At 39.8% G+C, this 11,424-nt stretch overlaps 1 protein-coding gene across 6 annotated transcripts in view; it reads left to right on the forward strand.

Moving 5' to 3' along the window:
* Positions 1–11,424, forward strand: part of LOC144276832 (uncharacterized) — a 29,715-nt gene that overhangs the window by 8,077 nt on the left and 10,214 nt on the right. For 3 of the 6 annotated variants that reach the window (XR_013348344.1, XR_013348347.1, XR_013348345.1), the window contains exons 3-4: positions 1,174–1,731; positions 8,573–8,635. The gene's annotated coding sequence lies outside the window, so the exon portion shown is untranslated. Of the gene's footprint in view, positions 1–1,173; positions 1,732–8,572; positions 8,636–10,453; positions 10,577–11,424 lie in introns of those variants that run through there. The other 3 variants (XR_013348346.1, XR_013348348.1, XR_013348349.1) reach the window with 3 other exon arrangements.

Raw genomic sequence — 11,424 nt, forward strand, 5'->3', positions numbered from 1 at the left:
AGGCCTTGTTTAGCAGATTATTTCAGCAACTAGACACCTCCACTCTTCATTGGAAAATAGCCCCTGCACAAAGTATTTTTGCTAATATTAACTTAAGTTCCACTTCAGATGAATGGAGGGAAAAACTAGAAGATCCCATAAATTCTCCGGAGCTTGTCCAAGATGTCAGATTACCACCTGATGAAGATTCTAGCTCCTAATGATTACAGCCATCAACCAGAGAGGAAGTGTATGCGGACAGGGCTTTCAGGGAGAGTGCCAGGGTTAGACATTGTTACACTGTTAATGTAGTGTTATCTAGGGGCTCTTTGGCTTTAATGAAGGGTGAAGCTTTGATCAGAGTTCTTTCTTTAAAAAAAAACAAAAAACCCAAAGATCTAGAGTTATATTCTACCCATTGTCCTATCACCAAGATTAATGTTGACTGCCAAATTTTAGTAAAGGTCTTCTTTGGTCCCAGTTGCTGCTATTAGGAGTCCATGGAGAGAATGTCTCTTCACATATAAAAGATGCTATTGATTTCCTGTTACTATTATCCTGACATATGCAGTGTGTGTCTATGGAGCAGTGACAGTCCTCCATCACTAGCTTTATGGAAAAGGAATGGTTATTGAATCTCTTCCCATAAAATATAGTCTCTTTTTTTCTTCCAAAATTTGCCAGGCCCCCTGGGAATCTTTCACATTATCTTTTTGAGCAAATTGATTTTTCATTTAGACTTTGTAGGCCTATTTTTTTTTTAATTTGGTTCATCTGTGATATGACATTGTGTCTTTCTTAACTGTAAGTAAAGTCTGGTTTTCTGGAGCACTGTTATTGCTTCTGTCTCATAGAAATAAAGTATGATTTTAAAATTCAGTACTAAAAAAAAAAAAAAGGAAAGACATTTGCATGTCACATGTCATTTCTTTGTGCAAGACACAGGCCCTGATTGCTCCATCCTTCCAGGCAGATCTCAGAGGATATTGACAGCATTTTCAGCTGCATGCTGGTAAATATTGGGTTAGTGCCTGGAACCAACATAGTGGAGGCTGATCAGAGAATTTCAACTGAATGCATGTGTAGCAGAGGACACAACTAGCAAAAAACAGCAGTTCAGGGAGGGATGGTCTTCACATTTGAAAAAGCAAATTAAGTAAAATATTCTTTTCACTATGTTCCTCTGTCTTGCAGATGGAAGATTATGGGACCTTTTCATTTTAGTGACGAAAAAACAAGATGAATTCATATGTGACTGGTAGGATGACAAATCCAGAAATGACAGTGCTCCTGAGGGAATGAGGGGCAGTAAGGAAGATAAAAGATACAATTAACTGAGCTTCTTTTGGAGCGCTGGAGAATTCATCTGCCCCATCCGTCTGGCCAGACACTGTAGTCACCTTTCCTCCTCAGGCAGGTGGGCATAGCTCAATACACTGTAGCCAATTTCTTCTGCTCTTCAGCTGAGATGCCACCACCCAAATGAGGAAGAATTAGTTTTTCGTTCAAAAAATACCCTCCTCAGTTCCATACTCAGTCACATTGGTGCCCCTCGCTCCTGATCTGCAACACACACACACGCCTCTCTCTGACAGTGCACCTTCTAATTCCAGGCCTGGCCCTTTTCTCAGTAGGCTGACAATCATGACATTGCTTAGTGACATTTTGTGATGGGAACAAAAAGGCAACTAGGCGATGAGGCCAGCAAACTCATTTCACTTGTATCCAATGGAAGCCTCCAGAGGAAAAAAGGTTAGTGCACTGCTCCACTGTGCCATCATCAGACTTAGTAATGAGTATCTGCTGCACACAGTATAAAATGTTAGAACTGGCCTGAAAACAGCAGTAAAAATTAATTTTTATGTCTCTGACACTTTTCTTTCTTTTTTTAAATAATGTTTTATGTAAACCCTTTTGTTTTGCTCAATGGAATAATTTATTTGCCATTTAATTCTGAGAAATTATCTTTATAACTGAGGCATGATGGTTCATTTAGGGATTAGGAAATAAGAAGCAGATTTAATCACACCTGCAGAAGACCATATAGTGGAAGGGCCTTCATAATGGGCATCCAATGGCAGCAGAAATAGCTGAGACAACTGAAAGGAAGCAAGAACATCCTTATTAGTCATGTAGTCCTCCTTGGAATATTTTCATGCTTACTTACGGAAAAAATATTTTCATCTCACAGAAGTCAACAGCAAAAAAAGTTCTTCTTGAAAATATTCCAGGTGTGTAATAATTATCTGCTTGCTGTCACCCTGTGTGTCATCTCTTCTTAGCAGCAGGGGTGCAGGGCAAAGATGGGTAGCAAGAGAGACAGACTGAGGGGTCAAAGGCTTGGTATGTGTAAATAGTAAGGGTCCAGTCTACTGGTAGACCTCTTTGCAAACCAGAGAACCAATGGGGGACTTGTCATAGTTAAGCTACCAGCTGTAACTTTTCACCTTTGTGAAACTATTTTCAGCCCATGCATGGCCTGGTGCATTGCATGAAGTGGGACAAGAGGAGTCTACAGTCCCTTCAAAGTTCTCCTTTCAGCATCAATTCTCTCCTAGAAAGAGATTGCTAGTGAAGTTTTGAATATGTCAGAGGTAGTTTCTTCAGCTTTGGTGTTACCAGCAAGTCTGAAAAATCCAATAGCTCAATATGCACACAAGGTATCTGGGAAGAGAATTGTTGGCCTTTTGGTGACCTCTGGCACCTGAAACTCTGCTGATTTAGTAGTTTCCCATGAAAGTTCAATTTGTGCTGCAGTGTGGTATAACCCAGTAAACCCATCAAGTGTCTTGAACATTTCAGCTGAATGGATTGACAGCCATAAAATGAACACTGGAATATATACTCAGATCTATCTTGCTACTTTAAAACATTGCGTTTAGTTGCAAGGAGCCTTTTTCAGACTCCATATAATTTAATCAAAAAACCAGCCTCATATTCTGCTTTGGAAGTGAGGAACATATATTAATTTTTATGCAGATCTTATGTTCCATTTATAGCCCGTAGGATTTTAGGATGTAGTAATGGGTGAAAACTGGGTATTTGTGTTTTCCTCCGAACCCTCCATGTAACATTCAAAATGAGTCAAATTCATTCCTCCAGGGATTTACTGTTTTACCCCATGCTACAGCACAAATTGCCCCACTCTGATTAGAAAAACTCTTCTACTCCATAGGAGTATTATCTGAGCATTATTGCACAGTGTATTTTGTTTCCACTTGATAAATTACCTACACATTAGGTGCTCCATACAGTAGGTCCTGTAATTCTTGTTATCATAGAATCATAGAATATCAGGGTTGAGCGGGACCTCAGGAGGTCATCTAGTCCAACCCCCTGCTCAAAGCAGGACCAATCCCCAACTAAATCATCCCAGCCAGGGCTTTGTCAAGCTGGGCATTAAAGACTTCTAAGGAAGCAGGTTCCTTCCCTCCTAGGGAACCCATTCCAGTGCTTCACCACCCTCCTAGTGAAATAGTGTTTCCTAATATCCAACCTAGACCTCCCACATTGTAACTTGAGACCGTTGCTCCTTGTTCTGTCAGCTGCCACCACGGAGAACAGCCTAGCCCCATCCTCTTTGGAACCTCCTTTCAGATAGGTGAAATCAGCTATCAAATCCCTCTCATTCTTCTCTTCTGCAGACTAAATAATCCCAGTTCCCTCAGCATCTCCTCATAAGTCATGTGCTCCAGCCCCCAGTCATTTTTGTTGCCCTCTGCTGGGCTCTTTCCAATTTTTCCACAACCTTTTTGTAGTGTGGGGCCCAAAACTGGACACAGTACTCCAGATGAGGCCTCACCAGTGCCGAATAGAGGGGAACGATCACGTCCCTCGATCTGCTGGCAATGCCCCTACTTATACAGCCCAAAATCCCATTGGCCTTCTTGGCAACAAGGGCACACTGCTGAGTCATATCCAGCTTCTCGTCCACTGTCACCCCTAGGTCCTTTTCCGCAGAACTGCTGCCTAGCCATTCGGTCCCTAGTCTGTAGCTGTGCATTGGGTTCTTCCGTCCTAAGTGCAGGACCCTGCACTTAGCCTTATTGAACCTCATCAGATTTCTTTTGGCCCAATCCTCCAATTTGTCTAGGTCCCGCTGTATCCTATCCCTGCCCTCCAGCGTATCTACCACTCCTCCTAGTTTAGTATCATCCGCAAATTTGCCGAGGGTGCAATCCATACCATCCTCCAGATCATTTATGAAGATATTGAACAAAACCGGCCCCAGGACCGACCCTTGGGGCACACCACTTGATACCGGCTGCCAACTAGACATGGAGCCATTGATCACTACCCGTTGAGCCTGATGATCTAGCGAGCTTTCTGTCCACCTTAGTGTCCATTCATCCAGCCCATACTTCTTTAACTTGCTGGCAAGAATACTGTGGGAGACCATATCAAAAGCTTTGCTAAAGTCAAGGAATAACATGTCTACTGTTTTCCCCTCATCCACAGAGCCAGCTATCTCATCATAAAGGCAATTAGGTTAGTAAGGCATGACTTGCCCTTGGTGAATCCATGCTGACTGTTCCTGATCACTTTCCTCTCCTCGAAGTGCTTCAAAATTATGTTGAAGGCACTTTGTGATACACGGGAGATAGTTAACTTGCACCATTTTAGTGCAAAAATATATGTTGATCTACATCACATGACAAATGTAACTATTCAGAGTTTAAAATACTATTATTTAAAATTAATTTTCTTCTTAAAATGATTTATGAAATTATTATAATTTGAATAATTCACTGCATAGTTAGACTATATTATGTGTTGGTTCAGTTCTACATTTGGTAACAACAGAGCTGAGATTGCAATTGCAGTTAAAATAAAAATTGAGTGACAGAAGAGACTTATTATAAATCCTTATTTTGGGACGTTGATAATTTTGCTGGTTCATATTAGGCTGAAATTCAGAATATACATTGGCAGCCTTGATATATATTTTTCAGTTATTCTTATATAATCCAGTATAAGTCCATTCAATCATTTGTGAGTTTTAGAGCCTTTTAAACTAAATCAAGTAAATTTTAAAATCTCATAAAAGTGATGCACCCATAGCACCGGACAGGCCAAGAGTGGTATAGTTTCACCACACCATTCTGCCGATTTGCCTCAGTCCTAACCTCCATCCCCGCCCCCCCCCCCCACGCACCCTGGGCCCACTGTTCCAGTCCGCAGTCTGCTAGGGCATCTGTGTTGGCCTGCAGGACTTCTACTATTCCAGTACTAGAACAACCTGTAGTATGTGGGGGAGGAGGAGGAGGTTTTTCAGTATCCAGCATAATTTTGCTAATTAGTTCCACATAGTTTCAAGAAATTTTACTAATCTTGCTGCGGGAAATGAAATTTAAGAAAAAGACATGGTGTTCCTGCTGTCAGCCAGCCAATGGCCACTAGCCACGATCAGCAATGGCTCTGCCAGCTCCAGCGTCAGGGCACGTGCTGTCAGCCAGCCAATGGCCACTAGCCATGATCAGCAATGGCTCTGCCAGCTCCAGCATCAGGGCACGTGCTGTCATGTCAGCAGTGTTCGGAATACTCAGCTTTAGCCATATTTGGCTTCTGTATAAGTCACCGATTCTGGCATCTTTGAGCTTTTTGTGTTGCCAGCTCTTTACTGTTTCTTCTTTTCTCCAGCTAGTGGTATTATACAGGGACCTTTTGCACAGACAGTTGCCTTTCAGAAGCCTCCTTTTTCTCAGGACTTTCTCAGTCTTCAGTTCTTGCAGTTTTAGAGGAAGCATTAAGGAAATCTATACATTATTTTCACTGACTTGTCATGCTGCTGCTTATCTTCTTTGAGTTAGCAGGAGAACACAGCACTAGGCAGCGGTCTGTTGTTGATCACTTAGGTGACCTGATCTGATTGATAGAAACTCGAAAAGGAAAAAAACTTGAATCAGTTCGTTGCCTCTCGTTCAGTATTTTGTATCTCTGTGTTATCATTTGTTGTGCATTATCTTGCTCAGACACAGGTGGAACTGTTCAAAGTGCTTGATGTTAGGCTCATATGTAGCCCATGTGTTTCACAAGCATGCAATAAAGAAATGTGAATGACTCATTTGTTTACTTTGATCTTAATGTTCAGCCTGATTTCTTTCATCTTCCATAAATTATTTGTCAGTCAAAGTTTTAAGACATTGTATCTGGAGATTTCATCCTCAATCACAAATACAAGACGGTTGCTGCCAAGACACATGAGGGGCAGTTAGCCTTTCTCCAATTTGGAAATGTTTGGTGTGACATAAAATATTCCAAGAAGACATGGACACAGGAGCTTTATAGATGAATAAGGTGACAATTATCCCTATTGTACTAATCATTTCTATTACTACAAAGGGAGTCTGGAAGTACTTCCTCCAGGAAGTTACAGACATTGCTCATTAACATTGAGGAGTCCCTCGAAGCAGTCTTTCACTTCAGTATTTGAGGTGTTGGCTCCAAATGTTTACGCTTGACAAATTTGCTATGAACCATTTAAGCATCTTTCAGAGTAGCAGCCGTGTTAGTCTGTATCCATAAAAAGAAAAGGAGTCACAAGTACTCCTTTTCTTTTTAAGCATCTTTGCTGCAGATAAAATAGGAATATTGTAACTGAACATTCTAATTTGAAAATATGTATCTGTGGAGATACTTTAATATATTAATACCTGCCCCATAACGTGTTTCCAACCATTCTATTTCTAAAAATAAAATAAATTATATTTCTTTCATAAACTGGCAGCTGATTAGCTCAAGTGAAGAACAAGTTTTTTTGTTTTTTTTTAAGAGAGCCAGACAGACATAATGTAGCTTTCTCTAAAGTGGATTACTGGCCCTCCTGCACCAACATCCATTGCACAGAACCAAGGGGCTTGATGAGTGATTGATTTATAATCATTTGATAAATGTGGGCTTTTGCAGTCAGTGCACAAGCAAGAAAAGTTAGAGAACTGGAAGTCAGACATTTTTCTCCAAATGCCATTGCACCAATTACTCCTGCCAAGGGGAGAACAGCATCTTCAGCGTTTCTTAGTCATTGTTCCCTGTGTAGATCTTATTTTTAATGGGAATGCCTGCGTGACCACTAGGGATGAAACTCTGAGAAAAATCCTGTCATTGGTTGAGGTATAATGGCCCTAAGAATCTAGTTCAGTAAACACGGGGTTCTTGTGTGCTATACTTTCCCAATGAAGTGCACGCTTTGGGATTAATTAAATTCTTTTCTATCTGCATGCCACTGTAACCTTTCTTTTATGCGTTTTAGGGGTTGCACAATGTAAAAAGTCAAATCTATTATCTGCATGACTCCAAGCGAAAGAGCCGAGATAAAATTATGCATGTCCTTTAAATGAACAAGGCAGAAAACATTTAGTGTTGCATATTCATTTAGAACAAAATGCAGTTGTAGAAGAATCAGGTTAACAACTAGGAGCAAGCCAGGTAGGGCTAACCAACCCTTCCTGCACACATCAAGGAGGTGGTGCCCTGTTGCGCAAACTTTGTTCTAGACCAGCCTGAACTTCGTACAGGTTAAGCTGTGTAGTGATCTTACAGCCTTCAGTTTCCTTCATCGTGCTCTCCATGGAGTGTATTTTCTGGGGGTTGTTGTTAAATAACATTTTTTAAACTATGTAAATTTTTTTCAATCCATCAGTTATGTAAATAAGACACTCAGCCTGTTCAGGCCTTGGATTTGACACATGTTCAAGTTTCAGAGTAACAGCCGTGTTAGTCTGTATTCGCAAAAAGAAAAGGAGTACTTGTGGCACCTTAGAGACTAACCAATTTATTTGAGCATAAGCTTTCGTGAGCTACAGCTCACTTCATCGGATGCATACTGTGGAAAGTGTAGAAGATCTTTTTATACACACAAAGCATGAAAAAATACCTCCCCCCACCCCACTCTCCTGCTGGTAATAGCTTATCTAATAGTGATCACCCAATCACATTCTGACAGGATTCATCTTAACTGTAGGGGCTTATGCTGATTTTTCAAGACAAATTAAGAAAGCTCCACAGGTTATAACACCTGACACTAATGGTCACCAGTTGGGTTCACAGACAGACCTCACGGCATCAGTCTTGAAATGTCCCTTTAGACAGTGGTTTATGTCCAAATAAACTCCTATTTAAATCACTGAAAATCTTTCTGTTGACTTCAGTGGGAATTTGATCAGGTCCTGCTCTAGCTAGGATGCCTTCTCTGGTTTTGTGGAATCAGCAATGAAATCCCATCCTAGTGTCTGTGGTTAAGACCTATGTACATTCTGATGCTTTTAACTGATTCTGATTAATCATTAATTCTCCAGGTGTATTAACTGTTACTTTTATTATAAAGCTTTTAAAAATGCTTGGACAGGAAAAGGTATTATACAAGTTTAAATGATAACACTTGGTTGCAGGTTCCTCTGCTTAACCAGCAACGAATTTGAAAAGAGTCATAAATTTGTTAGTCTCTAAGGTGCCACAAGTACTCCTTTTCTTTTTGCAAATACAGACTAACACGGCTGCTACTCTGAAACCTATAAACATAAAAGTTAATTCTAATTTTAATAATTCCATTATCCATTAAAAAGAACTAATTTTGTGCATAATTCTTATCTTAGAGAGCACATGGTAAGCACGAGACCATCTCCCGATCCATGAAATCAACAGAAGTTATTCTAAGCAGGTGCTTGTGGTTAGTGGAGATGAATTAGTTATGTGTGACTAGCTCTTGGAGGATGCTGAAATGTTGCTAAGTATTGTATGGAATTGCATTTTTTAGCACCACATGAAAGAGAAAGGTATGGTCATTCAGATCAAATTTTACAAATGTGCATACCAAGTTTTGCATAAAAGTAAACAACGCTAAAGTGAAGGACATCATATTGGTGTAGGTATTAAGATAAAGTTATGCTAAGTTATATTTTTAGAAGATATGGTGCATTGTTTTCCTGACAGAAACAGCCCTTTAGAGAAACGTTAACTATAGACCATGCACATCACTTAAACACTAAACATAACAGTTCATATGGATTTTTTTTCCAATATATAGTTTGATAAAGAAAGGTAGTCCATATAGGTGTATTCTGTCCAGGCCCACAAAACCACTTTTATGATTTGGACAAGTTCACACTTCTGGTTTTACCTTTACACAGTCCCAGGCAGAAATATTTAATATTTAACACTCTGTATCCGTAAATAATTGATGTGCCTGTCTTAGCGACTGAAGATCAGTAGCAAATTTTATTTTTGACAAGAGTAATAAGGTTCTCTTGCCTTCTTAGCTTTTTTATATTACATGTTAATTTTCACTGTGCTGTTGAGAACACGGGATTGACTTCTTCCAGTTTAAAATAAAGAGCTGTAGCATTCCATTCATTTTGGGAAAGATCTTTAGGGGAAAACCAGGATACCCTTTGGGCAATTCCAGCCACGGAGCATTACTATTTCTGCACTTTTGTCAGTACAAGCCTCCCTGCTCTGACATCACATGAGAAATAATAATTGTAATGCTTAGGACGATTTTAGACAAATCCCCATCTACACAGGAGGAGGAGATCTCTGTTCTTTTTGTCGAAGCAAAATATCTAACAATTTCAGTTTGATTTACAAGAAACACTGCATGTGTGAACTGATGGAGAAGGGTGGTCTTATGTTTAAGAGACTGTGTTGGGACTCAGGAGATTTGGGTTCAGTCCTTCACTACAAACTCCCTATGTGACCTTGGGCAAGAGATTTAGTCTCTGTGCCTCAGATCCTCATCTGTACAATGGGGATAATACTACATTTCCCTCCCCCATCAGCTGTTTTATATATTTTTACTATAAGGTCTTCAGAGCAATGGCTCTTAATGTGTATTTCCAAAACAATGGGGCCCACATCTTATTTGGAGGCATTTAGGCACAGCTGTGATGTAATAACAGTAACAACAGTTCCTAGTTTAAACACAGGAATTATATTATTTGTCAATTAAGTACTAACTATGTCTATAGAATAGGTAACAGGCAAATCTGAACTACAAGGCTAGACTACCATGGAGGAGGTTCTTTTGTCAAGATAAATCTAGAGGGCAGAGCAACAGTGGTGCTGCCCCCAGAAGGTGTTGTACGTCAGTTCTTTTGCACTGTGGTTTTGGATTATAATGTGAGTCTACATCGCTTTTTTCTTGCCTCTTCTACCCCACTCTTTCCTCCCCTTCCATTTTTCCTTCTGTTCTTAACCTGCTTCTCCTTTCTTTTCCCCCATTCTTCTCTTTTCAGTGTCTGAGGCCAAAATTTTTAAACTTGGGTACCTAATCCATATTTAGACATCTAGATAGAAGGTATCCTCATTTTTCAGAGGTACTGAGAAATCCTGGCTCTCATGATAATAGGAGCTGCAGATGTTCAAAATAACATTTTTATTTTACTCAAAATAAGGACAGTAGTTTAGATGCCTAAATAAAGATTTAGGAACTTAACTTTAGGTGTTATATTGAGGTTACAACATTTTGTCCACAGATACTTTTCCATGAATGTTTAATTCAAATGCTCTTGGAGAACTGACTCAGACTAACCTGCAGATAACAGTAAAACAGTAACTTACAGAAGAGTTGCAGAAAGTCTCATTTTCCCCACGTAAGGAAGAGGTTGGTTACAATACGGAGTTTCAATTTATGTCTTAGACTGGGATTGAATAAACAAGCTCTACTAGATTTTTCTCCTATCTCTTGGTTTTCTTGCATAAACAGGGAGCTGTTCATTCAGCACCACTGTTTCCGTCAGCTATATGCCAGGAGCATAGACATTAGCTATTATTCTCTAATATTCTAGGACCAACATAGCTACAACACTGCATAGGAGCATGAACGTTAGTTTTGTTTTTCTAAAGGACTTAATTTTTTTGTGTGCTCCAAACTAAATGTTTACTATTGAGGCTACCAGTTTAAATCCTGATGAAACCCACAGGACAGGCTACACAGTGAAATAATTTGTCCTCCAGTCCAAAGTGTTTTGTTTAATGATGTAGGCTCAGGAGCACTGAGTCAGATTTGGCTCCACGGAAGGCAAGGGAGTTGCACTGGCTGTCCTCGCTATATAGGATCACAGTAGGGATGGAAAAAACCCAAATGATAGATTACTGAGTTCTTCCTTTTGAAAAGGTAGGGTATAATCCTCTCCAATTGGGGATCAACCCCATATTTTTAGTTCCTGGTAATTTATATACTTTTCTAACTCCTACAAGACAATTTCAGGCTCTATGATATTTAAGTTATTTGCATGACAGAGCCATCTGCAGAGTATACACCTGTAGGGAGCCTTAGAGAGGGAAACATGTTTCGTTGTGTATTCACCCTGTCTTGCTAAAGTTGGGAAATGTGATTAAATACACACAGAAAGCGCACTTTTTAAAGTACCATGAAATGTAATATTTTTTCAAAAAAAGCCACCAGGGATGTATACATTTACAGCGTTTGGTTAACTCTTTTACTCTATA

This window comes from Eretmochelys imbricata, chromosome 18, assembly GCF_965152235.1.
Source record: "Eretmochelys imbricata isolate rEreImb1 chromosome 18, rEreImb1.hap1, whole genome shotgun sequence".
Lineage (NCBI taxonomy): Eukaryota > Metazoa > Chordata > Testudines > Cheloniidae > Eretmochelys > Eretmochelys imbricata.